General features: G+C 51.3%; 1 pseudogene; it reads left to right on the forward strand.

The window, feature by feature from the left end:
- The first annotated feature begins 13,343 nt into the window (after positions 1–13,343).
- Positions 13,344–14,722, forward strand: LOC113221996 (annotated as a pseudogene).
- The last annotated feature ends 351 nt before the right edge of the window (positions 14,723–15,073 follow it).

Below are 15,073 nucleotides of genomic sequence, written 5' to 3' on the forward strand. Positions count from 1 at the left end.
TCTCTCAACCGAGGGTCGTTCTGGTAGAGAGCCGAAACCCGTCCCCTCAGCGGCTGCCTGGGGATGTTTGTTTCTGTGCCACTGCAGTATGACTTTGTGTGTATGTGTTTATGTGTGTCCCATTTTCGAGTCTCTCTCTGTTTTATGTATTCACAAAGATATGGTTTGTCATTGCAAATTATGTTTAAAAGGGAAGCAGAGCATAAAATTTAGGGAAATTTGCAGCCTGATGATGCAATAGAAAAGTGAAACCCATTTTCTGAGGAGAAATTCAAGCTGAAAATAGATTTGCATAAGTAACCATAAGCCAAATGTTAATTACCAATACAATGGGGAAAATATCTCCAGGGCACATCAGAGGTCTTCACAGCAGTCCCTCGCATGAAAAGCCTGGAGACCTAGCAAGAATACATGGTTTCTTGGGCCTGGCCCAGGACCTTGTTGCTTTGTGCACTCTCCAGACTTGGTGCCCCGCATCCCAGTCATGGCTAAAATGGGCCAACATAGATTTCAAGCCATTGCTTCAGAGGGTACAAGCCCCAAGACTTGGTGGCTTACATGTGTTGTTGGGCCTGCAGGTGCACAGAAATCAAGAACTGAGTTTTGGGAACCTCCACCTAGATTTCAGAGGATGTATAGAAATAGCTGGATGTCCATGTAGAGGTGTGCTGCAGAAATGAAACGCTCATGGAGAATCTCTGCTAGGGTGATGTAGAAGGAAAATGTGAGATGCGAGCCCCCACACAGAGTCCCCACAGAGGCACTGCCTAATGGAGCTGTGAGAAGATGGCCACCATCCTCCAGACCCCAGAATGGTAGATCCACTGACAGCTTGCACTGTGTGCCTAGAAAAGCCAGTCACTCAACACCAGCCCATGAAATCAGCCAGGAGGGGCAGCTGTGCCCTGCAAAGCCACAGGGGCAGAGCTGCTCAGACCATGGGGACCCACCTCTTGCATGAGCATGTCCTGGATGTGAGACATAAAGTCAAAGAAAATCATTTTGGAGCTTTAAGACATGAGCAAGGAGTTCATGTCTTAAATACCAAAAGCAATGACAACAGAAGCCAAAATTGAAGAGTAGGACCTAATGAAACTAAAGAGCTTCTGCACAGCAAAAGAAACTACCATCGGAGTGAACAGGCAACCTACAGAATGGGAGAAAATGTTTGCCATCTACTCATCTAACAGAGGGCTAATATCCAGAATCTACAAAGAATTCAAACAAATTTACAAGAAAAAAACAAACAACCCCATCAAAAAGTGAGCAAAGGATATGAGTAGACATTTCTCAAAAGAAGAAATTTATGCAGCCAACAGACATATGAAAAAATGCTTGTCATCACCGGCCACCAGAGAAATGCAAATCAAAACCACAATGAGATACCATCTCACACCAGTTAGTATGGCGATCATTAAAAATTCAGGAAACAACAGGTGCTAGAGAGGCTGTGGAGAAATAGGAACACTTTTACACTGTTGGTGGGACTGTAAACTACTTCAACCATTGTGGAAGACAGTGTGGTCATTCCTCAAGGATCTAGAACTAGAAATATGATTTGACTCAGCCATCCCATTACTGGGTATATATACCCAAAGGATTATGAATCATGCTGCTATAAAAACACATGCACATGTATGTTCATTGTGACACTATTCACAATAGCAAAGACTTGGAACCAACCCAAATGTCCATCAATGATAGACCAGATTAAGAAAAAGTGGTACATATACACCATGGAATACTATGCAGCCAAAAAAATGATGAGTTCATGTCCTTTGTAGGGACATGGATGAAGCTGGAAACCATCATTCTCAGCAAACTATCACAAGGCCAAAAAAAGCCAAACACGGCATGTTCTCACTCATAGATGGGAATGGAACAATGAGAACCCTTGGACACAGGAAGGGGAACATCACACACTGGGACCTGTCTTGGGGTGGAGGAAGCAGGGAGGGATAGCACTAGAAGATACACCTAATGTAAATGACGAGTTAATAGGTGCAGCACACCAACATTGCACATGTATACATATGTAACCTTCATGTTGTGCACATGTACCCTAGCACTTAAAGTATAAAAAAAAATAAAAATAAAAAAGATTTGACTACCCTACAGGATTTTAGACTTGCATGGGGCCTGTAGCCCCTGCTGTAGCCCCTTGGTTTTGGCCAATTTCTCCCTTTTGGAACAGCTGTACCCCTACTGTATCTAGGAAGTAACTAACTTGCTTTTGATTTCACAGGGTCGTAGGTGGAAAGGACTTGCCTTATTTTAGACTATGGACTTGGACTTTTGAGTTAATGCTGAAATGAATTAAGACTTTGGGAAAATGTGGAGAGGCATGATTTGTTTTGAAATGTAAGGACATGAGATTTGGGAGGGGCCAGGGAATGAACGGTATGATTTGGCTGTGTCACTACCCAGTTCTCATCTTAAACTTTAGCTCCTATAATTTACCTGTGACATGGGAAGGACCCAGTGGGAGCTAATTGAATCACGGGGGCAGGTCTTTCTCATGCTGTTCTCGTGGTGGTGAGTAAGTCTCATGAGAGCTGATGGTTTTTATAAAGTGGGGTTCCCCTACACAAGCTCTTTTGCCTGCTGCCATGTAAGACATGACTCTGATCCTCATTTGCTTTCAGCTGTGATTGTGAAGCCTTCTCAGCCATGTGGAACTGTGAGTCATTTAAGCCTCTTTTAAAATATAAATTACCCAGTCTCAGGTATGTCTTTATTAGCAGTGTGAGAACAGACGAATACAAGGCCTGAGTGTACATCTGGCACCTCATGTCTACCTAGGGCCTGGTGTTCACCTGAGGCCTGATATCCACCTGGGACCTGGGCATCCACATGTGGCCTGATGTCCATCTAAGACCTGGTGTTCTCCTGGGGCTGGGACATTTGCCTGGAACATTATGTTCAGCCAGGGCCTGAAGTTCAGCCAGGACCTTTGCCTGGTGTTCGCCGGGGACCTGGGTGTCAACCAGGGGCCTGATGTCCACCTGGAGTCCAGTTTCTACCTAAGGACTAATGTCCAACTGGAGCCTGAGTGTTTACACAGGGCCTGGTGTCAGCTTGGCACCTAAGTATTTACCCACGGCCTGGGTGTCCATCTGGGGACCTGACATCCACTTTGGGGCTAGGTATCCTCCTGGTGACTGATGTCCATATGGCTCCTGAGGACCACCTGAGGCCTGGTATTAACCTAGAGCCTCATATTCAGCTGGAGCCTCGTGGCCACCTTGTGTGTATGAACCTGAGGGCTGATGTCCACCTGGAGTCCAGTGACTTCCTGGGCTGTGATGAACAAACCCATGGGGCCCTGGCATCCATCTGGGGCCTAATGTTCAGATAAGATCTGGAGTTCTCCTGGCCTGGTGTCCACCTGGGGCCCTGGTAGTCGTCATGTCCTAGGAAAAAGAAAAACTTAGGCTCTAGGTGCATATAAGCCTACAAGTAGAAACTCAAGCCCCAGATTGATACCCAGGTTCCAGATGGACACTGGGCACAAGATGAACACCAGGCCCAGGGTGAACACTAAGCCCCAGGTGTGTACAGAGTCCTCAGGTGGACATCAGGCACTAGATTGACACACAGGCACCTGCTGGCCACCTGGGTGTCCAGGGGGCCTGGCTATCAACTTGAGGTCTGATATACACTTTGAGCCCATTTTCCACCTGGGGCCTGATGTCTTCCCAGTGACTGGTATCCTCCTGAGGTCTGCTGTCCATCTGAAAACTGTTTATCCATGTGAACCCTGATGTCCACCAGGGGCTGGTGTTAGATGTTCACCTGGGGCCTGGTGTCTACCAGAGGCCTGATATTCACCAGAGGCTTAGTTATCCACCTATGGCCATCTGAAGCCAGATGTCCGCCTGAGGCTTATTGTGCACCTCAGGCCTGATATCTACCTGGGCTTGGGTGTTCATGTGGGGCCTGATGTCCACCCAAGACCATGTGTTCACCTGGAGCCTGGGTGACCATCTGGGTTCTGATGTTCAGCTGGGGCCCAGAGTTCAGCTGGGGACTCGGTCAACCTTCTGCCTGATGCACACCTGGGGACTAGGTACCCACCTGGGCTCCGGTGTTCAGCTACATTGGGCCTTGTATTTATCTAGGACTAATATGTCCACCTGGGGTCTGAGTGTCCTCATGGGTCCTGGAGATTTCCTGGGGTCTGGTGTCTGCCTTAGGCCTAAGTTTACATTCACGGCCTGATGTCCACCTTGGGATGGATGCCCACCTGGGGATGGATATTCAGTAGGGGCCTGAGTGTCCATCTGGTGCGTGATGTCTCCCTGGGGCCTGGTGTTCATCTGAGGCTTGATATCCACCTGGGGCCTGGACATTTTCCTGGAACCTGATGTATAGCTGATGCCTGAAGTTCATCTATGCCTGGTGTCCCTCTGGGGTCAGGTCATCAACTGGGGCCTGAAGTCCTCCTAGAGTTCAGTGTTCACCTGGGGCTTAAAGTCAACCTAGGGCTTGGGAGTCCAAATGGGGCCTGGTGTCAGCTTGAGACGTGTATAGGTAGCTGGGGCCTGGTTGTCCATTTGGGGCCTGATTTTTTACTTGGTTTTTATGTTAATCTGGGGTCTAGTGTCCACCTGGGGCCTAGGCATCCACATGGGGACTGTTCTACAGCTGGAAACTGCTGACTACCAGTGGCCTGGTAATCACCTAAGGCTTTGTGTTGACTTAGGTACTTGGTGCCAAACTGTTGACTGCTGTTCACCTGGGGTATGGAATCCACCTGGGGAATATTGTTCACCTGGGGCCTGGATGTCAGTCTGGGGCTTGTTGTACACCTGTATCTTAGATATCCAGATGGGGCTGTGTTTTCTGCTTGGCTGCAGCAGTCCACCTGGGGCTTGAGTGTCAACCTAAGGCCTGATGTTTATGTGGGACCTAGGGTTCACCTGAGGCCTGATATCCACCTGGGGCCTCAAAGTCCAAATGGGGCCTGATGCCCATCTGGGCCCTGAGTGTCCACCTGTGGCCTGGATGTCCACTGGTACCTGATGTCCACCAGGAGCCTAATGTCCACCTAAGATCTTGTGTTCACCTGGGGTCTGATATTCAGCTGAAGACTGGATTTCCACCTGGAGCCAAGGTATCCACCCAGGGACTGGTGTTGAACTGAGGCCTCTTGACCACCGGGGAACAAGGTATCCACACAAGGCTTGACGTCCACCTGTGACCAGATGTCCATCTTGATCCTGGGTGACCACATTAGGCCTGATGTCCAGCTGGGGCCTAGGTACCCACTGGTGGCTTCCTGTCAACCTGGGGACTGGTATCCATCTGGGTCCTAATGACCACTGGGTTGTATTATTCACCTAGGGCCTGGTGTCCATTTGGGGCCCAAGTGTAACCTTGGACCTGGCACCCACCTAGGATGTGGGTGTCAAACTATCCCCTTGGTGTGCAGTTAAGACATCATGTGAACCTGGCGCCTGAGTGTATACATGAGGCCAAATGACTACTGGAGCCCTGAATGTCAACCTAGAATCTGAGGTTTACTAGGGGCCTAGGTATCCACCTGGGGCCTGGTTTCTTCCTGGGGCCTAATGTCCACCTGAGGCTGGGTGTCAACCTGGGGCCTGATGTCCACCTGAGGACTGATGTTCACCTTTGACCTGATGTCCACTTGCAGACTGTTTATCCACCCATGGCGTGATGTTCACCTGGGGCCAAATGTCCAACTGTGACCAGATGTGCACCTGGAACCTAGGCATCCACATGGGGCCTGATGTTCAGCTGGGCTGGGACCTGGAGTTCACCTGAGGCATGATGTCCACCTGAAACTTGATGTTCATCAGGGGGCTGGGTGTCCACCTGGGGCCTGATATCCACCTAGAGACTAGGTACCCACCTGGGATCTGGTGTTCACTCGAGATTGGTGTTCAGCTGTGGCCTAATGACCACCTGGGTCATGGTGTCCACCTTGGACTGGGTGCTTACCTGGAAGCTGGTGTTCACCGGGGGCCTAGTGTGCACCTGAAGGCTGGGGGATGTACCTAGGGCCTGGTGTCTACCTGGTGCCTAGGTATCCATTTGGAACCTAATATTCATCTGGAATCTGATATCCACCTGGGGCCTTATAGTTACCTGAGGTCTGGGCATCCAACTAGGGCTTGAGTGTCCTCCTGGGGGCGTTGAGTTTTACTGGGAACTCCTGTCTGCCTTGGACCTGGGTGTACATCTGTTGCCTAATGTACACCTTGAGAGGGATGTCAACCTGAGGACAGACATCCTCTTAGGGTCTCAGTGTCCAGCCGGTGCCTGATGTCTGCCTGGGGCCTTGTGTTCACCTGGCACCTGTTATCCACCTGGGACCTGGGCATCCACATGGGAACTGATGTTCAGCTGGAGACTGGATATCCACCTGGGGCTTAGGGATCCACCCAGAAACTGATGTCAAACGCTGGCCTGATGGCTACCTGGGGACTAAGTATCCATGTGAGGCTTGATGTTCATCTGCGGCCAGATGTCCATCTGATGCTTGATGTCCACCTTAGACCTGGGTGTCTACTGGAGACCTCATGTCCAACTAGACCTTAGGAACCCACTGGGGGCTTCATGTAAACCTGGGGACTGGTATGCAGCTGGGTCCTAATGATCTCCTGGGTCATATTATTCACCTAGGGCCTGGTGTCCGCTTGGGGCTTGAGTGTCAACCTTAGGTCTTGTGTTCATCTTTGACCTGGTGTCCACCTGGGACTTGGGTATCAACCTGAGGACTTGGTGTCCAGTTAAGGTGTCATGATCACCTGGGGACTAAATGTCAATCTGGGCTCTAATGTAAACCTCTAGTTCAGTATCGCCTGGGCCTGGTCTTTACCTGGGGCCTGCGGTCTACCTAGGCCTTGCTGTCAACCTGGGGCCGCTAGTTCAGTATCTACCTGGGGCCAGATACCTGCCTAGAGACTTATATTCCCTTTTGACCTGATGTCCACCCAGGGACTTGCCATCCATCCGTAGTCTGATGCTCACCTGGGGACAGATGTTCAACTGGCCAGAAATGCACCTGGAGTCTGGGCTCCCACCTGGAGCCTGATGCTTAGCTGGGGCTAGGGTCTACATGGAGAATGATGTCCACCTGAAGTTTGATGTTCACCTGGGGCCTGATACCCACGTGGTGCCCAAGTATTCTCATGTGCCTAATGTCTACCAGTTGGCCTGGTGTTCATCCGAGGGCTTGGTGTCAACCAGTGGCTTTATGTACACCTGGATTCTAGTGTCCTCCTGGGGCCTTATGCCTACCAGGAATCTGGTGCACCCCTGGGGCCCACTATCCACCTGGAGTCTGGGTGTCCACCTGGAGCCTAATGTGGAGCTTGTACTGAGTGTCAGCCTGAGGCCTGATGTCTACTTGGGGCACAGGTATTCACCTGGGGCTTGTTGTTTACCTGGGGACTAATGTCAACCTTGAGCCTAGGTATCCACCTGGGCAGGAGTGTCCAGCTGCAGCCAGATGTCCATCTATGGCCTGCAACATGGTTATTATCCTAAGGCCTTGTCCATTTTCACACTGTAATAAAAATCTACCTGATATTTGGCAATTTATGAGGAAAAGGGGTTATAAATGACCCGCAGTTCTGCAGGCTTAATATGGAGCATGACTGGGAGGGCTCGGCAAACTTACAATCATGATGTAAGGCCAAGAGGAAGCAAGCCCTTTTTACTACAGGGGAGGAGGATGCAGAGAGAATGGGGAAGTGCTACACACTTTCAAATAACCAGATCTTGTAAGAACTCTATCACGAGAACAGCAAGTGAGAAGTCTGCCCCTGTGATTCAATCACCTCCCACCAGGCCCCTCCTTCAACATGTGAGGATTACAATTCAACATGAGATTTGGGTGGAGACATAGAGTCAAACTATATCAGGCCTGATGCCCACCTGGAGTCGTGTCTACCTGTGGCCTAATGTAGACCTGAGGCCTAGGCATCCACCTAGGACCCCATGTTAAGATAGGGTCTGGAGTTCTTTTGGTGTCCAGTGCATACCTGGGACCCAGATGTATATCTAGAGCCTGATGTTTCAGATGGAAACTTGGGCCCCAGATGCTCATCAGATCCTAGGTGAAAACTCAGGCTTCAGGTGCACATCAGGCTCCAAGTGGACACGTAGGCCTCAGGTTGATACCAAGATTTCAGGTGTACTCGGTCCCAGAAAAACACCCCGCCCTTGGTGGACATCTGAACCTGAGTAGACATCAGGCCCCAGATGGACATCTGGCCCCAGGTAGATTCCTAGGCCCCAGGTGAATACTCAGTCTCCAGCCCTAGGGGAATTCAGTCTTAGGTGACTAAGGACTGGTGTTTCTCTGGGGCCTCATGTATACCTGGACCCTGGGAATGCACATGGAGCCAGATGTCTATAAAGGGCCTGAGTGTCTACTGGGGCCTGAGGTTCACCAGGAGCACAGACACCCACCTAGGACCTGGTGTCCACCTAAAACCTGGTGTTCACCTAGGGCCTGGGTGACCACCTGGGATCTGATGTTCAGCTGAGGCCCAGAGTTCAGCTGGTGCCTGTATGTCATCCTGGTACCTGATGCACATGAGAGGACTAGGTGCCCACCTGAGGACTGGTGTTCATGTGGAACTGATGTTCAGCTGTGGCTTGATGACCAACTGGGTCCTGATGTCCTCCTGGCACCTGCCGTCCACCTGGGACTGCATGCTTACCTAGAGCCCGGTGTTCCCCTGGGGCCTGGTGTGCACCTGAGACCTGGGGTCCACTTGGGGCCTGATGTACACTTGCACGTAGTATCCACTTGGGGCCTCATGTCCATCTGGAACATCATATCCACTTGGGACCTTGTCATTACCTAGGGACTGGGCATCCTCCTGGTGCTTGAGTGTCCTCCAGGGGCCTGTAGTTCTCCTGGGGCCTGGGTGTACATCTCTGGCCTGATGTCTACCTTGGGATGGATGTCCACCTGGGGACAGATGTTCACTTGTGGCCTGAGTGTCCACCTGGTGTCTAATGTCTACCTGGGGCCTGGTGTTTCTCTGAGGCCTTATATCCATCTGGGGCTTTAAAATCCATTTGAGGCCTGATGTCTACCTAAGACTTGGTGTTTAATTGGGGCACAGATTTCTTCCTGGAGCCTGATGTTCATCTGGAGCCTGAAGTTCACCTATGCCTGTTGTCTACCTGAGGCCTATGTGTCAACCTGGGGCCTGATGACCACCTTGAGTTGAGTGTTCACCTGGGGCCTGATGTCTGCCTGGAGTCTGGGTGTCCACATAGGGCCTGATGTTGGCTTGGGACTGAAGTATTTACTTAGGTCCTGGGTTTCTACTTAGAGCCTGACTTCTACCCGGTTCATTGTGTCAACCTGGGGCCTGATGTCCACTTAGGGCCTAGGTAAGCTCCTTATGACTAAAGTCCACATGGGGGCTGAAACCCTCCCAGACCTTGTGTTACCCTAGGGCCTAGTGTCCACCTGGGACCTGCCTGCGATCTGGTGACCCCCTGGGGCCAAGGTATCCACCTTGGGCCTGATGACCAACTGGGGCTTAAGGATCTACCTAGAGACTGGTGTCAACCTGGAACCTGATGTCCACTTGGAGTCTGGTGTACACCTTGGGCCTGATGTCCACCTGGGCATGGGTGTGCACTTTGGGCCCAGTGTGCCCCTGAAGCCTGAGTGTCAAGCTGGGTCTTGCTGCACACCTTTAGTCAAGTGTTTAACTGGGGCCTGATGAAATACTGGGGCCTGATTTACACCTGTAAACTGGGTATCCACCTGGGGCCTGACACCCACCTGCAGCCAGATGTCCACCTGGCACCAGATGTCTACCTGGAGTCTGGATGTCCACCTTGAACATGATGTATTCCAAGAGACTAGGTATGCACATTAGGCCTAGGGTCCACCTGGTTCCTGATATCTACCTGAGGCTTGTATTGAACTGGGGCCTGTGTGTTCACTTGGAGCCCGATGTTCATTTGGAACCTGGTGTTCACTTCTGACGTGGGTATCCACCTGGATCCTGATGTTCAGCTGGGGAGTAGATATAGGCCTGGGACCTGATGGCCACCTATGATATATGTAACCCAACCACCTGGGGCCTGGTGTTCACCTGGGGCCTGATATCCACCTGGTACCTGTATGTCAATCTAGTACCTGGTGTCCACTTGAGGACTAGGTAGACACCTGAGGCTTGGTGTTCACCTGGGGCCTGGTGTTCATCTTGTACTCAGTGTCCACCTGGACCCTACATATCACCTTATGGCCTAGGTGGCCACTTGGAGCTTTATGTGCACCTGGGGTTTGAGAGTTTCCTAGTATCTGATGACTACTGGGGCCCAGATGTATGTTGAGCCCATCCACGTGGGACATCAGCATCCAGGTGTACACCCAGGCTCCATGTGGACACCAGGCCAGGAGAACTCTAGCCCTTATCTGAACATCAGATCCTAGGTGGATGCCCAGGCCCCATATGTACATCAAGCCCCAGGTATACACTGGACTCCAGGTGAACACCAGCACTCAGTTGGATACACACACTCAAGGTGGACACCAGGCCCCAGGTGAATTCCTACATACCAGGTGAACGTCAGGTCTCAGGTGGACACCTGGACCCCAGGTGGATACTAGGCTCTAAATCAATACCAGGTCTCAGGTTGTCCTCAGGAACCATGTGGACATTAGTCATCAGGAGGTTACCTAGGCTCAAAGTGGCCATCAGGCCCTATGTCGACACAAGAACTAGTTGAAAGTCAGGACCCAGGTAGATACCCAGGCCCTAGGTAAATACTTAGGTCCCAAGATGACAGCAGGCCCTATGTGAACACTCAGAACTCAGGTGGACATCAGGCCTCAGGTGTACATCTGAGTTCATCTGGAATCTGGTGTTACAGGCCCCGTGTAAACACCAGGCCTTAGGTAGATACCCAATCCCTAGGTGGATATCAGAGCTCAGATTGACACAAAGACCCTGGTAGACATGATGTACCAATGAATATCCAGACCCCAGGTAAATATCTAGGCCCAAAAATGACACCAGGGTCTATGTGGACACACAGGCCCCAGGTAGGAAATAGGCCCAAGGTGTCCTAGGTTGACAACCTTGCTTCAAGTTGACACCAGGCCCCAAATGAACAGCTGGACACTAGTCCCCTGATGAATACCTAGGCTCAAGGTTGACATCAGGCCCCGCGTGAACACAAGACCCCAGATAGACACTTATGCCCCTTATGCCCTAAGTGAACATCAAGCTTCAGGTGGTTCTCCAGTCCCAAGGTTAACATCAGGACCCAGATGGGCACCAGTTATCAAGTAGATCCCTAGTCCTCAGGTGAATATCAGGCCCTAGGTGGTTACCTGGCCCCAGATGGATACCAGGATCCTGGTAGACCTCAGGTCCCAAGAATACACTAGAACCCAGGAGTACATTAGGCCACAGATTAACACCAAGGCACCAGATGAATACCAGGCCAACTTGTGGACATCAGGCCTGAGAAGTGTCCTTGGGTCCCAGATGGATATCAGGCCCCAGGTGAACATCCAGCACCCAGATGAACATCAAGTTTCAGGTAGACCTCATGCCCCAGGTGAACTCCAGGCTCCAGCTGAACATCAGGCCCCAGGTGGATGCCCAGGTTCCAGGTGCACATCTGACCACAGTTCGACATTCAACCCCAGCTGACCTTCAGGCCATGAGTGAATACATGGTTTCCAGGTGGATATCAGGTCAAAGGTGAACATCAGTCCCCCAGTGGACATCAGGCCCAAGGTGGACACTGAACTACAGGTTTATATCAGGCCACATATTGACACCTAGTCGCAGATGAACATCAGGCCCCAGGTGGATACCCAGGCTCCCAGTGAATTTCAGACACCAGGTTGACATTCAGGCCCCCATTGCTCATTTGGCCTCATGTGAACTCAGACCCCAGGTGCACATGATGTCTCAGCTGGACACCAACCCCTAGTTTGATACTCAAGTCCCAGGTGGACACCAGGTCCAAGGCTGACACTCAAGCCCTAAGTGAACACCAAACTCTAGGTGAATAATTCAACCCATGTGGTCATTAGGACCCAGCTGGATACCAGTCCCCAGGTTAACACAAGGCCCCCGGTGGGTATCTAGGCACCAGCTGGACATCAGGCCCTATGTAAACACCCAGGTCTCGGTGAACACTGTGCCCCAGGTGGACATCAGGCCCTAGGTGGATACAGGGTCACAGGTGGACATCTAGCCCCTGGTAGACATCCACTCCCAGGTGGACATAACCATTTCCATGGATAGACCATTCCCAGGGGGCCACCAGGCCTCAATAGGATGGCAGTCACCAGGTAGACATCAGGCCTCAGCTGAACCCCAGACTCATGTGGACATCAGGCCACAGGTAGACACCATGCCTTAGGGTGATACCTAACTTCAAGTGGACATCAGACCCAAAGTGGACATCCAGTCCCCAGGTGGAAAATCAGGCCCCAGGCACATATCAGGCCTCAAGTGGACACCCAGGCCCCAGGTTGATATCCAGCTCCCAGGTGATCACCAGGCCCCAGGAAGACACCAGGCCTTAGGTGAACAACAGGATGCAGTAGGTCATCAGGCCACAGCTAGATACAAGTCCCTGGTGAACATAAGGCCCGAGTGGGACATAGATCTAAGGCAGACATCAGGCCCCAGGTGAACATACAGACCCAAGGTGGAATTCACCCTGAGAGAAACATTCGGCCCCAGGTGCTCATCAGGCCCCAGGTAAATACCCAGTCCCCAGGTGGACATCAGCCCGCAGGTCAACAACAGTCCCCAGGTTGATACCTGGTCCCCAGGTGGCTACCCAGTCTGCAGGGTAACATTAGGCCCATGTAGGATCTCAGGCACCAAGTGGATTCCTAGGCCCCTGGTGAACATCAGGCACAGGTGTCCAAGAGGCCCTGGGTGTACATAACTGTGTACAGGTAAGGAGATGACCTGTGGGGAGGGTGAGCAGTCAGCAGCCCAGTGGGGTCCTGAGTAGGTCTTCTGGAAGGAGGAGGCTGAGGGGATGGAATCTTAAAGAAGCAACCTCACTTCCTTGGCGACAGACCCTAATAGAACTTAGAATTCTGGTAACCAGGCCAGGCACGGTGGCTCACACCTGTAATCCAAGCACTTTGGGAGGCCGAGGTGGGCAAATCATGAGGTCAGGAGTTCCAGACCAGCCTGACCAACACGGTAAAACCCCATCTCTACTAAACATAAAAAAATAAAAAATAACTAGCCGGGTGTGGTGGTACACGCCTCGTGCTTGTAATCCCAGCTACTCAGGAGACTGAGGCAGGAGAATTAATTGAACCCAGGAGGCGGAGGTTGCAGTGAGCCAAGATCATGCCACTGCACTCCAGCCTGGGCAACAGAATGAGACTCTATCAAAAAAATGGAAGAAGAAGAATTCGGGTAACCAGGCACTCACATCCTAGGGTCAGCCCCGTAGCCAGCTAACTTGGTGGGAGATACTCAAGAGAACTTGGTGGGAGATGCTCAAGAGAACAAGATGTCCTCGTGCTGCATCTCCACATCTTGAGGCTGCTGCTTCATGAATGGCGGGAGTGAGAGCCTTTCTTTTATGACGATGCCCATGTAGGCTCATCCCTCACCCCAGATGCCTCTGGCCATGTGGCACAAGGCCCCCCCAGGTACCTACCACAGGACAGGAGTCACCAGGTAGACAGCAGGTCCCAGATGGACACCAAGGCCCCAGATGGAGCTATCAGGCCAGGCCTCACCAGTGATCCCATCAGTGCCACATCTGCACATTGTCCTTGTCCAGCTGGAGCCTCTGGAGCTCATCGAGACACAGGCACATGGTGAAGTCACCTGCAGTCTGGAAGACTTTCCAGGGTTGATGTTTTCAGGCTGAAATTCCTTTAACTTCAGTGAGGTTGTTTTCATGTTTAGAAATTCCAGTGGAAAGTGAGTGATATTGGTGACCTTTCTCCGTTTTCAGCTCCTGCTTCAGGTGCAGAAATAGAGCTATTTCCAGTGCCAGCTGTTGAGCCAGTGCCAGCATCAGGGGAAGGGCCCCTCCAGGAAGAGTGCTGGAGCTACAGGCAGCTCCAGAGCTCTCCTGCCCCTGCCATGGGACTGCCCAGGACCAGCCCAGTGAGGAGCTACCTGACTTCATGGCACCTGCTGTAGATCCACCAGCCTCAGCTCTTGAGCTGAAAGTGTGGCTGGAGCTAGAGGTGACAGAGACGGGGTGACCAGCACAGCCCCAACCAGCAGCTCCCTCACTGCTCCCAGTCCAGGGCTCAGTGGAAACCATGGAGGCAGAGACCAGGATGTGCAACCTGGGCTCCTCTGCCTCACTGGAGAGGGACTTCTCTCATTCATCAGAGCAGCAGCCCAGCTGCTGAAGAGCCTGGGGGTGTTTGCCTGCCTGCAGCAGAGCAGGAAAAGGAGCCTGTGAGCAGGGGTTCCAGCAGGTCCTCCGGCTCCCAGAGGCGGCCTCCTCCTCTAGGCATGGAGGTTTGCCCTCAGCTGGGCGTCTGGGTCATTTGCCTATAATGTGCCGCTCAGGATGGGCTCTTCCTGACAGGAGGACAGGGGGTGAGGAGGCCAGGGAGCCTCTCCAAAGGAAGCTTTTAAACTCAGCAGCTACACCCCAGAATCTCCATGCCTCCACCTGCCCAAGGATTTATCCATAGCACAACTATGAATTTCAAGTTTCTACAATAACATTGAAATAAAGTTTGACTTTTTGAAACTTCCATGACTTCTTTCACTCCCTAATACTGTAGATGGTGTTTTTCAGGCGATGTTGAAAACCTCTGCTAGTTGTGGGTTTTGTTGTGGTTTTTTGTGTGATTAAATTACCATCTGAACAAGTGATATTGAAAACCCTTCAGGTATGGCTTTTAGAAGACTTTGACCTACTTTTGCTTGTGTTGACTCTCCCTCCAGCTTTTTGGAAAGAGGGATCAAGTAGGTTCATTTCTCAGGCAGATCAATCACCTTTTGCCATCATAGTTTTAGCATCCATTTCCAAAATTTGGTGTACAAGTTGATATGTTGGTGTTTTTAACTAATCTGGGGTTAAAACAGAATGCCATAGA

Source organism: Piliocolobus tephrosceles, unplaced genomic scaffold, assembly GCF_002776525.5.
Source record: "Piliocolobus tephrosceles isolate RC106 unplaced genomic scaffold, ASM277652v3 unscaffolded_28803, whole genome shotgun sequence".
NCBI classification, from domain to species: domain Eukaryota; kingdom Metazoa; phylum Chordata; class Mammalia; order Primates; family Cercopithecidae; genus Piliocolobus; species Piliocolobus tephrosceles.